Source organism: Suncus etruscus, chromosome 6, assembly GCF_024139225.1.
Source record: "Suncus etruscus isolate mSunEtr1 chromosome 6, mSunEtr1.pri.cur, whole genome shotgun sequence".
In the NCBI taxonomy this organism is placed as follows: Eukaryota; Metazoa; Chordata; class Mammalia; order Eulipotyphla; family Soricidae; genus Suncus; species Suncus etruscus.
Genome location: NC_064853.1, coordinates 49,675,749 through 49,695,865, shown reverse-complemented (window position 1 = coordinate 49,695,865; position 20,117 = coordinate 49,675,749). Strand labels below are relative to the sequence as shown.

Sequence of the window (20,117 nt, the reverse complement as noted above, 5' to 3'; positions counted from 1 at the left end):
TTTCTAAGATAAGACAGAGTGACAGTTAAGTGGGTAGAGTATTTGCCTAGAAATGTTGGGTTTGATCCCCAACATGCCATATGCCCTTTGAGCCAGCCAAGAGTGAGTTCCTGAATGCAGAGCCCAGAGTAACCCCCCTGAGTTACCATCAAGTGTGGCCCAAAACAACAAGAAAAAAAATAAATTCCTAAGAGAAATTATGAGGCTGGAGAGATGGTACAGTGGGTAAGGCACTTGCTGGTGACCAACCTAAGTTTGATCCCTGACATCACATTCAGTCTTTTAGATATTGCCAGGAGTGATTTCTCATGCAGAAACAGAAGTAATCTGAGCATCACTGTGTATGACCCCAAAACAAAACAAAATAAAGAAAAGGAGAGAAATTATGAATTTGGGGCAACATAACCTAAAATTTAAAACTGACATTTTCATTCTGTCCCCAAAGTGGTAGATTTCTGGGCTATCTATCTAATACACAATTTTCTTAATTTATAACAATTGCTAACATTTACTGAACACTAAATTAAGTAATGATATTTTCTTTTTTTTCTTTTATGGTTTTTGGGTCACACCCAGTGGGCACAGGGGTTACTCCAGGCTTTGTGCTCAAAAATTACTCCTGGCAGGCTCGGGGGACCATAGGGATACCAGGAATCGAATCCAGATATGTCCTGGGCCCGCCACCTGCAAGGCAAACGCCCTACTGCTGTACTATCCTTCTGGCCCAAGTAATGATACTGTCAAATCCTTCTTAACATTTGAAATTTTTTCCTGAACTATTTTCTGTATATATTTGGGAGAGGCCCAGATCCACAGTATCTAGGGGCTATTCCTGGCTATGTTCTTGGGGCTCATTTTCAGTGGTACTTGGGAATCCATGCATAGCCAGAAATGAAAAAAGGGTTAGTTGCATACAAAGCAAGCACCATAATCCTTGTATTGTATCTCCAGTCCAACCATTTCTATATTTTACAGAAAAATTAGACAGGTACCCATGTGGGGACTCCCAATGACAGTCTAGCAGTGTCGACTGCACACTTCAATTCTTGGACTAGGTGGTGTAGTTCTGCGGAGGTCCAGTACATGAAGGGGCCACAGAGTAATACCTTGTAGTGTTCTGGAGACCTCGTGAATGTCAAGTATGCAATCTAGTCCTTTGAGCCATCTCCCAGACCCAAGACAGTTCTCTATTTTATAGATTAAACAACTCTGAGGCTTGGATCCAGAGCAACAGGACAGTTGGTAGGGTGTTTATTTGCCTTGCACATGGCTGACCCAGGTTCAATGGCCAGCCTCCCAAGCACCACCAAGAGTGCAAATTTAGGAGTAAGCCGTAAGCATTGCCATGTGTGGTCCACAAACAAAACAAAAATACCTGAGGTTGGGGCTAAGAAAATGGCTCAGAGTGATGGAACACATACTCAGCATCTAGAAGATTCAAGGTCTGAGAATGACCCTCAAACAAAAATAAAAACAAAAAACAACCTGAAACTAAGACAGATGCTAGGATCCACTGCCCAAGTTACATACAAAGCTCCTATAAAAGAGGGTCCTATATCTAAACTCAAATGGTCTGAACCTCAGAATCTATACTCAGAGTCACAGAACAACACTGCCTCCTACACTGTAGCTACGATTGTATATTAGGTATGCAAGAATGAGGTGAGTAATAAAGAAGTGTACAGTAAGTATTGAAAAATGTTGTCAGATGAGGCCAACCCAGCCAAGGTCACTAACAGCTAGTTATTCAGATTTAGAATGGCCTCAAGTATGAACAATGAAATAATAAGAACTAATTAATGAGGATGTGACAAACCTAATAAAGAAGCGAAAGCCTAGACTATAGTAAATACAGTTAATAGTGTTCTGCATACTTGAAAGTTGTGGAGAGTAGATTTTTTTTTTGAATTCTCACTTAAAAAATTTTGTAGCAATTTACAAAAGCAGATGCCAACTAGATTTAATGTAACGATCAATTCAAAACATCATAGTGAATCACCGTCATAAATCTAAAACTAGTGCTATATATAAATTATAATGTTAAATTCATAAAAGGGGAAGCCTTAGAACCCTAACTTCTGGTCTCAGCTAAAGTAATCAAAATTCAAAAAAAAAAGAAAAAGAGAAAAATATCAAAATGTCCAATGGTGAGATTAAGGGGTTATTTTACTTCAAAATTTTTGAAATGCACAAGATTTCTTTTGTTTATTAATATTTTTTAAAGCATTCAGGATCTCAGGAGGAACCTTATAGGGCTGGAGAATGTGCTATGAAAATAAGATACCAATTTTATTTATTTATTTATTTATTTTTGTTTTAGGGCCACACCCGGCAGTGTTCAGGGGTTACTCCTGGCTCTGCACTCAGAATTTGCTCCTAGCAGGCTCAGGGGACCATATGGGATTCTGGGGATCAAACCCAGGTCCGTCCTGGGTTGGCTGTGTGCAAGGCAAACACCCAACTGCTGTGCTATCTCTTGGCTCCAAATTTATAAATCATCATTATTTTATTTATTGTTATTCTCAAGGGCTCTTTCACTCCTGGAGGTAGTCCTGGGAAACCATATGCAGTGAGGGGGATCAAACCAGGACTGGGTTCATATAAGACAAGCATGTTAACTTCTGTATTCTCTTTCCAACCTAAGAGGCTCAAATTTGATCCCCAACACCAAATCAGCCCGAGCACTGTTGGCAGCAGCCCTAAGCAGAGAACCAGGAATTGCACCCTGATCATCACTAATATTGTCCCGAAACAAACAAACAAAATATAATAGTTCACAAGACACTTGCTTAGCATACAGCTTTGGCTGTGACTCTCATTTGAACCAGGACCCCACATTATGTTACTCCGAGTACCCCCAGGCATGACTCTAGAACACAATTAGGTATGACCCTTAAGCACTGCAGGATATGGCCCAGAAATGAAAGAAAAAAAAAAAAACTCACTACTTTTATCATTTAAAAAGGCAGAAATAAAACCAAATCTGGAGAGGGACTGAGGATGAGTCTCAGTAATAAAACACAAGCCTTACAAGTATGGATGCCTGGGTTCCACACTGGGGGGGAAAGTGTTTTGTTTTTTTTTTTTTTGGGGGGGGGTCACACCCAGCAGCGCTCAGGGGTTACTCCTGGCTCTAAGTACAGAAATTGTTCCTGGCAGGCTCAGGAGACCATATGGGATGCCGGAATTCGAACCACATCCTTCTGCATGAAAGGCAAACGCCCTACCTCCATGCTATCTCTCCGGCCCCTATTATTTTATTATGATTGCTACTTTATTAGGGGAGAAGGTATTGGGCAATACCTGGAGATGCTCAGGGCTTACTCCTGGCTCTGAACCTGGATCACTCTAGGCAAGCCCAGGGACCATATGCAGTATAGGGGATTGAACCCCAGGTCAGTCACAAGCAAGGCACCACCTTACCTGCTGTGCTATCTCTTTGGCCCTGTTTTATCCTTATTTACTTCTGACAGTGTAATTTACTACAATGAGTATATTTACTATGATGAGTATATACTATTTTGTAAGTTTAATAACAGTCATAAAAACAAATCATAAATAAATCATCCACAAAAATAGCTTAACAAGTTGGATCACATCATTGTATAAGAAATCTCCATCCAGTTAGAGCCAGACACTAACCAGGAGTAACACTACAGGACCTCACCAGGAGTAACCCTAAGGCAGGGGTGGCGAGCCACATGCGGCTCCCCGCCAAAATGAACGTGGCTCTTTGCCTCTTCTCATTATTTTGTATACTGTGGCTTTTTGCCAACTTTGGATTTTGTTCTGCTGCTTCTGAGGAGAGATCTCCGAGCGTGGAGTCCCACCCCAGGCTGCGTCCTCCCGTCTCCCATGCCTCAGAAACAATTGCAGGGCCAGCGAGCGGGGGACCCATGTGTCACATGTGAAGTCACATCTTGCTGTTAGTTCTGAGTGTGGAGGACGCAGCACACCCTCACCATCACTGCAGGATTTTGACCCTCACTCAAAATGGCAAAATGCAATATGTGTTTCACAGATTACTGTTAAAATTAGATGCTTTTGTGTGAGTGTCTGTTTTGGCAGGTCACTGCATGGTGTGGCTCTCTGACTCTCACAGTTTAAAATGTTGGCTCTTTGTGTCGAACTTGTTCGCCACCCCTACCCTAAGGTGTGGCCCAAACCCTCCTCTCCTGCTTAAAACGAAGATGAATCTCCAGAACTATGAACACATAACTTCAAACATGGGGCTGGAGAGATAGCATGGAGGTAAGGTGTTTGCCTTTCATGCAGAAGGTCATCAGTCCGAATCCCAGCGTCCCATATAATCCCCCGTGCCTGCCAGGAGCAATTTCTGAGCATGGAGCCAGGAATAACCCGAGCACTGCCGGGTGTGACCCAAAAAAACTTCAAACACAAGGTAAATCACGTAAAACAAGAAAAGGCAAAATTAAGGATCAGAGAAATAGTACAGAAGGCAGAGAACTTCCCTTGCAGATGAATCAGGCTCAATCTCTGGCACTCTAAATCAGGGGTCTCAAACTCACGGCCCGCGGGCTGCAAATGGCCCTCCGTACAACATTTTGTGGCCCTGCCCTAGAGGAATCCTTTTTGATTTTGTTTTGTTTTAGTTCTTTGGGTCACACCCCCCAATGTTCAAGGCTTACTATTGACTTTGCACTCAAGGATCACCCCGACTTTGCCTCCTGTGGCCCCCAGGTAAATTGAGTTTGAGACCCCTGCTCCAAATGATCCCCTTTGGGGGCCAGAGTGATAGTACAGTGGATAGGGCACTTGCCTTGCATTTGGCCAACTTGGGTTTGGTTCGCTGGCATCCCATATGGTCCTCTGAACCCTGCCAGGAGTAATAACTGAGCCTAGAGCCAGGAGTAACCCCTGAGCATACCCAGGTATGGCCCCAAAACCAAAACAAACAAATCCACCTCTGTGATCAGGATCACTGTCAGGAGTGATTCCTAAGCACAGAACACAGCCGTATGAGGCCCCAAAACAAAAAAATTCTATTAAAAATAAGAAGCATGGGGCCGGAGAGATAGCATGGAGGTAAGGCATTTGCCTTGCATGCAGAAGGTCGGTGGTTCGAATCCTAGCATCCCACATGGTCCCCGAGCCTGCCAGGAGCAATTTCTGAGCATGGAGCCAGGAGTAACCTCTGAGCACTGCCGGGTGTGACCCCCCCCAAAAAAAAAGAGGAAAATTAATATATAAAGATAAATCTGAGACCAAAGAGATAGCACAGCAGTAGGGCATTTGCCTTGCATGCAGATGATCCAGGACAGACGGTGGTTCAAATTTCAGCATCTCATATGGTCCCTTGTGCCTGCCAGGAGCAATTTCTTAGAGAAGAGCCAGGTGTAACAGCTATAACCCATGAGCACTGCCAGGTATGACACAAAAACAAAAACAAACAAAAAAGGAGTAAGAGTTCAAGCAATAGCACAGAGAGCAGGGCACTTGCCTTGCAAGCCAAAAAACAAACAAACAAACAAACAAACAAAATGAAAATAGGAGTACAATAAATGTTCAAAGAGCTTTAAAAGTCAAGAGGAGGGGGCTAGAGCAATAGCACAGTGGTAGAGTGTTTACCTTGAACATAGCTGACCCAGAATGGACCCACGTTTGGCTCCCGGCATTCCATATGGTCCCCTAAGTCTGCCAGGAGCGATTTCTGAGAGTAAAGCAGGAGTAACCCCTGAGCATCGCCGTGTGTGGCCAAGAAAAATAGTAAAGGGGAGAAAGGAATGGACCAGGTAGGGAGCTATCCTACATGCAACTGTCTGGAATTCAAAACCTGACACCAACCTATATAGTCCTCTGAGCACTGCCAGAAAAGACCTCTGAGTACAGTCAGGACTAAATCATGAGCAGAGAACCAGGTGTGGCCCCAAAACCACAAAATACAAATAAAAAATGTAGAGCCACATATATAGTACATACAAGGGTTAGCACTTGTCTTGCTTTTGACAATATGGGTTCCATCCCCATCACTGCATTGGCCCTGTGAGATCTGCCTGGAGTGATCTCTGAGAACAGCGCCAAGAGTAGGTCCAGGTGTGGCCCACCCTACCCACTCAAGAAAAAGAAAATAGGGGCTGGAGAGATAGCACAGCGGCAAGGCATTTGCCTTGCATGCAGGACAGTGGTTCAAATTCCGGCATCCCAAGCCTACTAGGGGCGATTTCTGAGCGTAGAGTCAGGAGTAACCCCTGAGCGCTGCCGGGTGTGACCCAAAAACAAACAAACAAACAAAATAATAATAATAATAATAATAATAAAAGAAAAAGAAAAAAGATAAAGTGGATGTAGCAGTTAGCCTTACACTTCTCTTAATTCCACTGTAACTATCAGAAATCAATATCTCTTCTCTCCTTTCCTCCCCCTTCCCTCCCCTCTCCCTTTCCTCTCTTTCCCCCCCAATCCCCCTCCCCATATACACCCAGTATGCTGGGTCTGCACTGAGCTAGGGACTTTATGGGATGCCAGGGAATCGTACCATTGTCAGCTACATGCAGGGAAAGCACCCTACCTGCCGTACTATCATTCTGGGCTCTTATTGAAATTGGGGGGGGGGATCATTTTTGGGGGGGCCACAACCGGTGATGCTTAGGGGTTACTCCTGGCTATGCACTCAGAAATCGCTCCTGGCTTGGGGAACCATATAAGATGCCAGGGGATCAAACCATGGTCCATCATAGGCTAGAGAAGCTTTATCCCTTGCGCCACCGCTGGAGCCCCTGGAGATTTTTTTTTAACCCTTGTTTCTCTGTCTACACCATGTTCAGGGATCATTCCAAGCAGTACTCAGGAAGCGAGGCATCTAACCTAGAACTCTCACCTCCAAATTATGCAGGACAGTCTTTTGAGCCCTCTCCTTTAACCCCAGAAGTGCTTTTTGTTTGCTTGCTTTTAAGAAAATACATGGCCTAGAGCACAATTCTTAGGAGTTAATCATGGTTCTGCATTCAGGAATCACTTCTGGCAGTGTTCAACAGACCACTGGGGATGTTGGAGACTGAACCTCTGAACACAGAGTTGGCTGTGTACAAAGCAAGTGTCCTTTCCACTATACCACTGCTTGGCCGCTAGCCTCAGAAATGCTAGTCTTCCCTTTTTTTTTTTTTTTTTTTTCTTTTTTGACTTTTGGGTCACATCCGGCAGCGCTCAGGGGTTACTCCTGGCTCTATGCTCAGAAATCGCTCCTGGCAGGCTCGGGGGAACCACATGGGATGCCAGAATCAAACCCAGGTCCGTCCTTGGTTGACAGCGTACAAGGCAACTGCCCTACCGCTGTGCTATCGCTCCAGCCTCAGGAATGCTATCCTTGAGAACCTATCAGCAATCTACAAAAAGAAACTTATAGTTCTCAACTGAGAGTAAAAGGGAATATCTACAGGTATAAACTAAGACCGCCTTCTGCACAGTTAAATAAAATTTCTCAAGATATATTTTGAACTTTTTAGACTGAGTACTTGCTAGAACAATGCCATAATCAGTGGAGGAAAAGTCTCAATTTTAAATACTTGTGAGTGAAAAATTCTTTTTGTTATTCTACTATTGCAATTACAAAGGTTAAATGTAACTAAAAGTCATAATGTGTATATGTTAAGGGCAGATATGAGCACAGACATATTCACTTGAAATAGAACTGAACTGAACTGCTGCAGTTCTTCCCTAGAGTGTTCTATATTCTAAAAATATGAAACTTAACTGTATTCAACTAGAATTAACTTACAAATAAAAGATTTTCTTTTCTTTGTTTTTAGTCCACATCTGGCTGTTCTCAGGGCTTACACCTGGTTCTGCACTAAGAAATTATTCCTGGTAGGCTCAGAAGATCATATGGCGTGTTGGGCATCAAACCTGAGTCAGCCTAGGTCAGATGCATGCAAGGCAAATGCCCTATCCACTTAACTATTGCTCTGGATGCCATAAGTAAAAAAGATTTTCAATATTTTACTAGGGTGGGGCAGAAGATAGCACAGAAGTAGAGCATTGCAAGCAGCAGATCCAGGACGGATCATGGTTCGAATCCTGGCATCCCATATGGTCCCGCATGCCTGCCAGGAACAATTTCTTTTTTTTGTGTGTGTGTGTGTGGTTTTTGGGTCACACCCGGCAGTGCTCAGGGGTTATTCCTGGCTCCAGGCTCAGAAATTGCTCCTGGCAGGCACGGGGGACCATATGGGACGCCAGGATTTGAACTGATGACCTTCTGCATGAGAGGCAAACGCCTTACCTCCATGCTATCTCTCCGGCCCCTCCAGGAACAATTTCTGAGCACAGAACCAGGAGTAACTCGAGTGCTGCCAGGTGTGACCCCCCCAAAAAATTCCGCATGCAAAGTTTAACTGTCTTTCTCATCAATTTCAAACTATTTTTATTAGCATGTGGAAATCATGATGAAGATCAAATCTTCTTGAAATTCTTCTATATCTGAACATTATTTCCTCTAAAAACATTCAACAATTCTTGCTTCTATTCTTCTCTTTTCTAATTCAATTCTGTTTGGCTTCTAAGTTAAGAAGTGTTTTTCATTTGCATAAATGGTAACTATTCTGAGATACCATTCATAACTATACATTTGAATTCCCTAGAGTACCATTCATAACTCAAATGGAACAGAAAAAAAATACACTCATTCAACTTCATTTTAATGGTGACTAAGACATGAATGATTATAATATTATGTCATGGAGGGTTGCCCAAAGTAGAGAGAAGTCTCCATATGTTGCTTCAACTTGATTTATGAATACCTATGGCACCAAGAACAACCGCCTTGACCAATCTACCTATAATAATAATAAAAAAAAATTTAGAATGCCAGAAACAGTATAGAGGCTAAGGCACTTCTTGCAGGTGGCATAACCTGTTACTGATCCTTAGCATAGCATATGATACCCATAGGCAACAAAGGGTGTTCCCCCATCCAAAAAATACTGATTTGAGGGGGCCAGAGCACTAGTACAGCTGGTAAGGCACTTGCTTTGCATGCAACAGACCAGGGTTCAATCCCCAACATCCCACATGGTCCCCTAAGCCACTTCCAGGTATGCTTCTCCCCCCCAAAAAAATAATACTTAGTTTAGAGAAAAAAAATCTCAATAAAGAACCATGTTTTTAGAATTATAATGTATTTATTTAAGGACATCAAAAGATACATTAAGGAGCCAGATAGATAGTGCAGAAGTAGGTCAATACAAAAGACAAATAAACAAATTACAATAAACCTTAGTTACAAAACTCAAATTTAGCAAGAAATCCTGACAGAGATACTCTCAAATTCTCTTTAAAAACAATGCTGGTTATTATTTAAATGTTATGCTTTTTCAGCTATGTGCCTTTCCAAGAAAATTTTCTGGATTTTTGTTTTTTTAATTTTGGTTTTAGGAGCATTGATTTTTTTTGGGGGGGTGAGTGTGATTTTTTTTTTGGTGTGTGTGTGTGTTCATTTTGTGTGTGTATGTTCATTTTGTTTTGACTTTGGGACCACACCTACCTTAGAGCTCAGAGTTTATGCTCAGGGTTCACTCCTGCCAATGCTACAGAATCATGTGTGGTAGGGGATCTAAACAAGGGTAACTGCATATCTTTCTGGCCCTGAGAAAAAAAAATTTGTATGCAAGATAGTAATATTCTAGTATTTCTTTAATGTGATAGAAAGTGAATTTACATAGCTTGGCATAAATAATTTAGCTGTCTGTACTATTCTTTAAACCAAATACAATTTGAACAAAATAAAAAATAATGAGGTGGGCAGAGTGATAGTACAGCGGGTAGAGTGCTTTCCTTGCATGTGGCCAACCTGTATCTGATCTCCAGAACCCTTTTTGTTCCCTAAGTACACCAGGAATGATCCCTGAACTCAGAACCAGGAATAAAGCTTGAGCATCACAGAGTGTAGCAGAAAAAAAAGTTATTTTTTTAGCCTGCACCTCCTAATTTACCTCATTTTTCTTTTTCGTTCCTTCTTTCATTCAACTGTGAAAGGTAAGTACCAAGCATCTTATTGCATAGCTGATTTCTTCAGTTAACAAAAAGCTATGGATAACCAACTGTTTCATGTGTTATGTGTTGGAGATCAGTCAAATTACAGCTTTCCATTTATTCTCAGGGCATCACTGATGCCTAGTAGCCCTAACTCTCTCATACATATCAAAATACTTGCATTTCTGTGGCTATATAGACAGTATTGTATACAGGGTAAGGTGCCTTGCATGCACCAACCTGGCTAGGTTCAATCTCCAGCACTATATATAGCCCCTGAAAACTGCCAGGAATAATCCCTAAGCAAAGAGCCTGAACATCACCAGGTGCTCCAGCATCCACCCCACCCCTAAAATAAAGTCTAAGAAAAAAACTACTGTCCTAAAGAACTTAACCACAGTCAGTTACAACAAAGTAACTTATAATAGGACTTCAGTCCACAAACTTATAAGCCTTTTGCAATAAGATCAATGCTTATGAAATAGATATGGAGTAACTTAGGGCTGGGAAGATAGTACAGCAGGTAAGGCACTTGCCTTTCACATATCCATACCATATATGGTCCTCTGAGCATGCCAGGAATGATCCCTGAGCGAAAAGAACCAGGGGTAAGCCCTGAGCACATCCAGATGAAACCCCAAAACAAACAAGAAATGAAACACCTTGAATAAAATTTGTTCCTAGGGGATGGAGAAATAGTACAGTTGGTAGGGCATTTGCTTTGCACATGGCCAATTTGCATTCCATCCTGGCACCCCAAATGATCTCCCAAGCCCCACCAAGAGTGACCTCTGAGCACAGAGGCAGGAATAAGCACTGAACTCTGCAGCGCATGACCCAAAAACAAAATAAAAAGTTTTCTGTAATCTTTTTAGTTTTGGGGCCCACCCAGTTCATGGCTTACTTCTACTTCTGATCTCAAGATTACTCATGGAGGGCCGGAGAGATAGCATTGAGGTAGGGTGTTTGCCTTGCATGCAGAAGGATGGTGGTTTGAATCCTGCCGTCTCATATGGTCACCCGAGCCTGCCAGGAGCAATTTCTGAGCAAAGAGCCAGGAGTAAGCACTGCCAGGTGTGACCCAAAAACAAACAAAACCAAAAGATTACTCCTGAAAGGCTTGGGGGTGGGGATGGGGGGGCAATATCAGGTGGTGGAAATCAAACCTGCATAAAAGGCAAGCGCTTTATCTGCTGTAGTGCCTCTCCAGCCCTTAAAATGTTCTTATTTTTGTTTTGTTTTGGGCCACATCTGGCTATGCTCGGCTTAACCCTAGATCTAAACTCAGGGATTACTTCTGTTGGGGCTGGGGAGAGCATAATGGGTCCCCCCCCCTTTTGGTTTTTGAGCCACACTCAGTGGTACTCAGGGGTTTTCTCCTAGCTCTGCGCTCAGAAATCGCTCCTGGCAGGCTCGATGCCAGGGATCGAACCCAGGTCCGTTCTGGGTTGACAGTAGGCAAACACCCTACTGCTGTGCTATCACTCTGGGCCCCCAGGGAAACCATATTGGGTGTGGGGATGGAACTTGGGTCAGCCACCTGCAAGACAAGCACTCCATGTGCTGTACTATTACTCTGGCTCCTGACTTAAGGAAAAAAAACTATCTCAACGTTGAACATTGAACAAATTACAATAAAGTTTTTCTATGAAAGCAAAGCCTTGGAAAGAGGTGATTTTCAAGATATTTGAACTGGAAGAATTACATAGTTCTTTTCTTCCTCCTTCAACTGTTGCTTTTCTGGTTTGAGAGAATCTCAAACAAAGAATACAGATTGGCTCCACTGTAAGGAACGCCCTCTTTCTCAGCAACTTCCTCTTCCAACTTTCTTCCCTACCAATGACAGAAGAATAGTACCCATGATGGATCCTACCGTTTTGATTATTAGCTAAAAGGTCTGAGAGGTTTAGAAAAATTTAGGACTTCAATTTTTACCTAACTATCTGTCACTCCAGGTTCACAATCTTCACTGATCAGAGAAGTGAGATAACAGGAAGCACAAAGAAAGAAATTTGGGTTTAATCAGAGTGGACGGTTGAACCTTTCAGCCCAACAAGCCAAAAAACTTTGAATTAATAAATAGAAAATGTGGCCTTAACTAGGCTGGCACCATGAACCCAGAGTCAAGTGTGTAACCAATAGCTAATGAACCAGCCTACAAGACCCCCAAGACTTCAAACTGAGCTCTCATATTTCTTTTTTTTTTTTTTGGTTTTTGGGTCACACCCGGCGTTGCTCAGGGGTTACTCCTGGCTGTCTGCTCAGAAATAGCTCCTGGCAGGCACGGGGGACCATATGGGACACCGGGATTCGAACCAACCACCTTTGGTCCTGGATCGGCTGCTTGCAAGGCAAACGCCGCTGTGCTATCTCTCCGGGCCCGAGCTCTCATATTTCTAAGTGACATCTTATGATGTAGAGAAATGATCCTTTCCAACTCACGGACTGGACAACGGCAATGGACGTAGAACCAATCTCCAGAGGCTGGATCTGTCTTTAAATCAAATACCTGGGACCACACCCCACCTCCTATTTTTTGACAAAGTAAACTTGAAAGAGGTCAGTGACACCCTGGACTGGCGATTCCCAGAAGAAACACCCTCAAAGTCAGCAATGCACCTTAGAGGGGACCTTGATCAGATGACTTGAATTTTCTAAAACTTGAATTAGTAAATTCCCACGACTGATTGCAAAAAAAAATAAATAAGAATACTGAAATAGGAGCGCCATAAATAAACCCTGCTTTTCCTCCACCTCCTCTAGAACCCTCCAGAATTCTTTTGCACCTAAATTCCCATCAGAACCCAAAGAAAACTCCCTCTTTTGGGGAGTCAGTCCATGAGGAACCCTTCCAGGGGCAGTGGATGAAATCAAAACCCAAGTACTTGCTGGGTTCTCGCCCTGGCTCTGAAGACCCTCCCGGGCATAGATGAGGAGTGTCACTCCTGTCACTGATTGGCATTGTGGGGGGGGGAGGGTTTGGAGCACACAGGGCCCCTCAACTCCCCGTGGGCCAGGCAGGGAAACTGAGGCTCAGTTGAGGGGGGGGGCACTTAACCCAAGATCCCAAACAGCATCAGGGGAGTCAAGTGGTGGGCAAAGGCCTGCCAAGCCTTCCCTTTGCAAAAGGGACGACGAGGGATCTGGGGACGGGAAGTGACTGGCCCAAGGTCACTCGGGAGTTGGTGGTGAAGGCAGGGCGGCCGGGCCGGGCTAGGCAGCACATTCTGAGAAAGTGTCTGAGGTGAACCCCTCCACCCTGGGAGGTAAGTGCCGAGGACGATCGCCTTCCCTACTCGCCGGGTCTGCACACACTCCCGCGGGAAGCCGGCGCGCGGCTCACTCAGGCAGGGCGGCCCGGCCCGGCCCGTCGCCTCCCCACGGGCCCGCCCGCGAGGACTTGTTGCTCACCTGAGGTCGCGCGTGCGTGTCGCTCGCGGCCACGGAAGCACCTGCCGGCCGCCCCTGACCGCCCCGGGCCGGTTCCGGCGGGCCGTGTCCCGCACAGCTAGAGCTTACACAGCCGGACCCCCCACCTCGGCTCAGCGCGCTACGCCCCCAGCCGCGCTCTGCCGGCCCGAGTCCGCCATTACGCGACGGCCCCGCCCCTGTGACGTAGCCACGCCCCCGCCGACCCTTCTGATTGGCTATCCGCCCCACCCTCCCGGTGCGTCCGCGCTTGTCATTGGCCGAGCGCCGTGTCAGTTAAAGAAGTACGCAAACGACGTACTCCGAGGGATCCCTGTCCGGGGAGCTCCACCCAAGCTACTTCCGCAATCGGAGTAAACAGCGGGAGGCGAAGCCACCGAGGTGGGGCCGGAAATGTCAGCGAGAGCCGCCGCCGAGTTCAGCTCGGGAAGTTCCACCGAAGGAAGTTTTAAGCGTCGCACAAAGTCTCTTCAAAGGCCGATTCTTCTACTTCAGACGCCCTGGACCAGGATTTGTGATGGAAGGATGATGTCAAAGCCCAGAACTTTCTGAGGACACCCCGTAAACTGCACTTAGTTGTTGCGTCCCTTCCCCAGGCGGGCCCGGCCTGCCCGAAAGTAGGGTGGGGAAGGAAGGGCAAGGAAGGTAGGGAAGGGGTGAGTCATTTGCTCCAAGCCCGCAACTCAGGGGATCCGCCCGCCTGCCGGGCGGCCTTGGTGGCCTGGGACCAGGTGCGAGTGCTGAAGGCCCAGCCCGGGAGGGTCACCTGAGCTGAACCTGACTCTGTCGCCGCATCCCTCTGGGACCTCCACGACTCCCGAATTGGGGCCCGGAGAGATGATGATAGCACCGCGGGAGGGCGTTTGCCTTGCGAGCGACTGATCCAGGAACGACGGCGGTTCGAATCCCGACGGCCCATATGGTTCCCCCGGGCCTGCCAGGCGCGATTTCTGAGCACAGTCAGGGGTGTGACCCAAAAACCAAAAGAAAAGAAAAGAAAAGAAAAGAAAAAAAAATACCTCCCTGAATGAACCTGGGTGTCGACAGCCTTGAGTGTGACTCGATTCTTTTTTTTTTTTTTTTTTTTGGGTCACATCTGGCAGCGCTCAGGGGCTACTCCAGGCTCCACGCTCAGAAGTCGCTCCTGGCAGGTTCGGGGGACCATATGGGATGCCAGGATTCGAACCACTGACCTTCTGCATGCAAGGCAAACGCTTTATCTCCATGCTCTCTCTCCGGCCAGTGACTGGATTCTCAAAGGTTGCAGCTCTCCCTGCGACAGACACGCCTCAGGCCGTTTTGAGCCCACCGCGGACAGCACCTGCTGGCCTCTCGTCGCGGGAGAGAACGCGGCGCCTCCTTCATGACGTCCCCCTGGCCGCCAGGGACTGCAAACCACCCTAGCAGTTGGTGTGAACTCGAATCTGCCCTGCCCTGCCTGCCCTACGTGGTCCTAAGTATTTAGGGGAGGGGCTCGAGGGTGCCAGGTAAAGCCCCCCCTCAACTCCCAGGAACCAACACCCCACCAAGTTTCTACTCACGCAAGTTACCGGAGATCCCCGCTGAGTAACAGAGCTGTTTGTCCCCAGGCAGGCGAGCCGGCCCTGGAGGCCCATGAACGGGTCCCCCTCCGTGCCAGGCGTCCGTCCCGGTGTCTGCTATCAGAACACAGCTCCTTTCATTGCAGGATTGTTTATCCCGCTTAGGAACGCCTTGGCTGAGATTCCAGGTTCTTTTCCGTCTCTGGAAAGGAAGGGAGTGGGAGGGAACCTGGGCCACAAACGGGGCACGACCACCCAATGGGTGGTGCCCGCAGGGCCCTGGCAGCTGAGTCAGTCAGTGACTAACTCCAGCCAGGTTATGTGGTTCGACCCTCAATAGCCACCACAGTCGTTGCTGCTGCTCTAGGTGCCAGAGGCAGCAGGTGCTGTGCAGAAGTCAGTGACTTTGGTGTCAAAATGACCTGAGATTGAATCATGCGCCATCATTTTGTTTTGTTTTGTTTTGGGGCCATACCTGGCAGTGCTCAGGGCTGACTCCTAACTCTGAGCTCAGGGATCACTCCTAGTGATGCTCAGAGTACCATATGTGGTGCTGAGAACTGAGCCCGGCTTGGCGACTTGAAAGGCAAGTGCCCTATCCACTGTACTGTCATTCAGGTGCCATCATCTTTGGTTTGGTAGGTTTGTTGTCACACCCAGCGATACTCAGGTTACTCCTGTCTCTGCACTCAGGCATTACTCCTGGAAGTGTTCAAGGGACCATATGTGATGCTAGGAATTGAACCCTGGCACGTGCAAAGTAAACACCTTATCTGCTGTACTGTCACCACCCATCAATTTTTAGGGGGCACAGTGCTTATTACTCTGTGTTCAGAGATCACTCTGGAGGGGCTCAGGAGACCTTATGGGGTACTAGGGATCTAACCCAGTGCACTGTTTGCAAGACAAAGCCCCTTATCCACAGTACTCACTTCACATTTTGTTGGTTTTGGAGTCACCCCAGGGCATGCTCAGGGCTTATTCCTGTCTGTGCTCAAGGGTCACTGGCAGTGCTCAGGGGACCATATGCTGTGCCTGGGTAGATCCATTGGTCACATACAAGGCAAAGGTAAGCATCCTACCCACTGCACTGTCTCTCTGGCCCTTATGCCACCATATTTACTTCTCTGAATTTCCCTATGTCTTCTTTCACATGAGGACAATAGGGCAGTTGTAAGAAGTCTAATTATGGAACTAGTGAGTTGTGAAATGAAGTGCCTAGTAGCTATGGATTCTTTCACAAAGAATTCACTCAATAAAACATTATTCAGGGACCACAGCAATAGCACAGCGGACAGTGTGTTTGCCTTGCATGCAGCCAACCAGGATTCAGTCCCCTGCATCCATATGGTCCTCTGAGCTTGCCAGGAGTAATTTCTGAGTGCAGAGCCAGGAGTAACCCGTGAGCACTGCCAGGTTTGACCCAAACTCCCCACAAACTATTCAGTATAGGGGTTGATAGGCTTGTCTCGCATGAGATCAACCCTGGTTTAATTCCTGTACATGTTCCATCCCCCACAAGCACTGCAGGGAGAAACAGCCCCCAAGATTCCCAGAAAAAAATAGGGAGCCAGGACAAAGATACAACAGTTAAGCACTTGTCTTGCATGCATTAGAATCAGGTTCAATCCCCAGTACCAAATATATTCCCCAAGACTTCCAGGAGTGATTCCTGAGTGCAAAACCAGGAGTATCCCCTGGAAACAACCAGGTATGGCCCAAAAGCAAACAAAAATTGGGTCACACCCGGCAGTGCTCAGGGGTTATTCCTGGCTCCAGGCTCAGAAATTTCTCCTGGCAGGCACGGGGGACCATATGGGACAGCGGGATTCGAACCAATGACCTCCTGCATGAAAGGCAAACGCCTTACCTCCATGCTATCTCTCCAACCCCAAAACAATGTATTTAAAGTAATTATTGTGTAGTACAACCTGTTGGTGATGTAGCCACAGTAGTGAGCCAGCCATTCTCAGACCCTCATGGAGCTTAGAATTTAGAGAGGAAGTCATTACATGAGAAGACAAATTTGAACACAATTAGAAAATAGGAAGAAAAGAAAAAAAAATTAGAAAATAGGGCCCGGAGAGATAGCACAGCGGTGTTTGCCCTGCAAGCAGCCGATCTAGGACCAAAGGTGGTTGGTTCGAATCCCGGTGTCCCATATGGTCCCCCGTGCCTGCCAGGAGCTATTTCTGAGCAGACAGCCAGGAGTAACCCCTGAGCAACGCCGGGTGTGGCCAAAAAAACCAAAAAGAAAAAAAGAAAATAGGGGCCGGGGCCAGGGGCCGGAGAGATAGCATGGAGATAGCATGGAGGTAAGGCATTTGCCTTGCATGCGGAAGGACAGTGGTTCGAATCCTGGCATCCTATATGGTCCCCTGAGTCTGCCAAGAGCAATTTCTGAGTGCAAAGCTAGGAGTAACCCCTCAGCACAGCCGGGTGTGACCCAAAATACAAAAAAAAAAAAAAAAAAAAAAGAAAAGAAAAAATTAGAAAATAGTAAGGGAGGGGCTGGAACAGTGGCGCAAGCAGTAGGGCATTTGCCTTGCACACGCTAACCTAGGACAGACCCTGGTTCCATCCCCTGAGCCAGGAGCGATTTCTGAGCTCATAGCCAGAAGTAACCCCTAAGCATCACCAGGCGTGGCCCAAAAGCCAAAAAAAGAAAGGAAAAGAAACTAGTAAGGGGAGCCAGAGTGATAGCACAGTGGTAGGGCATTTGCCTTACATGGCCGACCCTGGACAGACCTGGGTTCAATCCCCAGCATTTCATATAGTCCCCTGAGCCTGCTAGGAGCGATTTCTGAACACAGAACCAGGAGTAACCCCTGAGTGCTGCCAGTGTGGCCCCACCACACTCCCCCCCCCCCCAGATAAAAGAGTAAGGAACCTAAAAGTAAAGTATAAGGTATTTGTGAGTGATTATCATGGTGCTGTGAGTTCAGAAGAAGCTTCCTAAAGAGGTTGTGTCTGAGGTGAGTTGATGAGCAGGGCAATGGTGGCTGGGAGAAATGTTGCAGGGTGTATGATCATCTGGGTCAATGTGGAGAGCTGCAGAGGGCCAGTGGAAGAGATGCACAGCACTGAAACAAAAGAGGTATTGGGAAGCGAATTTTACTTTGAAAACGGGGCTGTTCAACAAGGATCTGAGCTCTTTTTTTTTTTTTTTTTTTTTTGATGGTCCCTGAAAGATACAAGCTTAGGGTGCTGGAGAGCTTGCACAGCAGGCAGCGTGATAGCCTTGCAGGCAATTGACTGGCTTCAATCCTTGGTACCCCCCCACAGTACCAGGTGGTGTCCCATAAGCCCTGAATACCATTCCTGTGGACCCAAAACAAGCAAATGAACACAAGCTTTGACCCAAAAAATAGCACAGTGATGTAGAGCAAAAAAACACAAGCTTTGACCCAAAAAATAGCACAGTGACGTAGAGCACCTGCCATAAACAAGCTCAAATCCCCAAAGTCCCATATGTGCCAAGCATGGTCCCATCAACTCTGCTGGTTGACCTTAGCAACTTTGCTGTCTGCCACTCCAGTACCCCACCAGATATGTAGGAGAACCTCAAAAATTGGTGTGCAGGGACAAAAAAAAATTAGTTATGTCTTATGTTGCAGCCAACTGGTTCAATTTCCATAAATGGTTCCCAGAACAGTGACCAACCTCAGCTTCTTTGCTGAGAATTGGGGGGTAAATATGGATCATGTGGTTTGAGGGTGAGCATTCAGTTGGAAATATGCATAAGCTGTCCTGACTCACTGAAGACATGACATACACCTTGCCAGGTTTTCATAGTGGAAGGGAAGTTTACAGTCCCTGAATCATTAGACCTAGTAGATGCACTTCACAGAGAGTTGGTGCCTGCATCTATGAAGGGGAAGATGTCATCTCTACCTTCACAGACACAGGAGACTTTGGAGCTAGGCTAGCATCAGTTCAAATCACAGCCAGTACCACTGCCTAGCTATGTGGCACCTTGGGTAAGTGGCTTTGCTTCTCTCAGCCTCAGTTTTCTATTCCATAAAATGGGGATCATAAAAATTTCTGTTTCCAGGCCCGGAGAGATAGCACAGCGGTGTTTGCCTTGCAAGCAGCCGATCCAGGACCAAAGGTGGCTGGTTCGAATCCTGGTGTCCCATATGGTCCCTCGTTCCTGCCAGGACCTATTTCTGAGCAGACAGCCAGGAGTAACCCCTGAGCAACGCTGGGTGTGGCCCAAAAACCAAAAAAAAAAAAATTTTTGTTTCCCAGTGCTGTGAAGATTTAAGTGAGACATAAATGTGAAACACTTAAGACAATATTTGGCAAAGAGTAAGCAGTTGTTGAATGTTAAATTTAATAATATTTTCTATTAATATCAGTATTTACTACTCATACTAGAATCTAGTTGTCTGGCAGCAACAGCCTTTGGTTCTTTTGTTTATTTATTTTAGGTTTTGGAGCCATACTGGCAGTGCTAAAGCTTTTCACTCAGGAATAGAATCATTCCTGGCGGGCTCAGGAACCATATGGACTGGTGGAGATTGAACCTGGTTTGGCTGCGTGTAAGGTAAGTGCCCTACCTTCTGTACAATCTCTGCAGCCCCTCATTTCTTCTTTTAGGCAATAGCTTTAGACAAGTTGCTTTCAGAGAGAGTGGTGCTGTGCATTTTCATAGTAGTGCTAATAAGCACTAAGAGCGTTTTCTGTGTGCCAACCATGTGCTAAGTACTTTATGTCCATTAACTCCATTAAATCTTTGTAGGGGTCCAGTGAGCTAAAATTCTATTATCATTTTTGTGGTCCACACTCAGTGGACCAGGTCTTACTCCTGACTCTGTACTTACGGATCATTTCTGGTGGTCTTCTAAGACTATATGGGGTGTCAAGAATTGAACCAAAGTCGGTGGTGTATAAGGCAAGCACCCTACCTGCTGTACTACCGCTCCAGCCCCTAATGTCCTAATTTTTCAAAGGAAGTAAAGGCAGTATAGAGAGGTTTAGAGATGAGGTCACCCACTCAAGCAGCAGCAGAACTAGAATTCAAATCTAATCTTGAGGATCAGAGAGATAGTCCAGGATGTAAGACAGACATCTTGTTTGTTGATCCTGGTTTAATCCCTGGTATCACAAATGGCCACTATCACAACCAGGGATCACTACTGAGATCTAGTTGCTGTA

The 20,117-nt window shown here is 46.0% G+C and overlaps 1 protein-coding gene across 1 annotated transcript in view; it reads right to left on the bottom strand.

Annotated features, from left to right (window-relative positions):
• WASF2 (WASP family member 2) overlaps positions 1-13,550 on the bottom strand; it is a 103,272-nt gene extending 89,722 nt beyond the window's left edge. Inside the window, exon 1 of the mRNA XM_049774805.1 lies at positions 13,399-13,550. The gene's annotated coding sequence lies outside the window, so the exon portion shown is untranslated. The remainder of the gene's footprint in view (positions 1-13,398) is intronic.
• Positions 13,551-20,117: the final 6,567 nt, after the last annotated feature.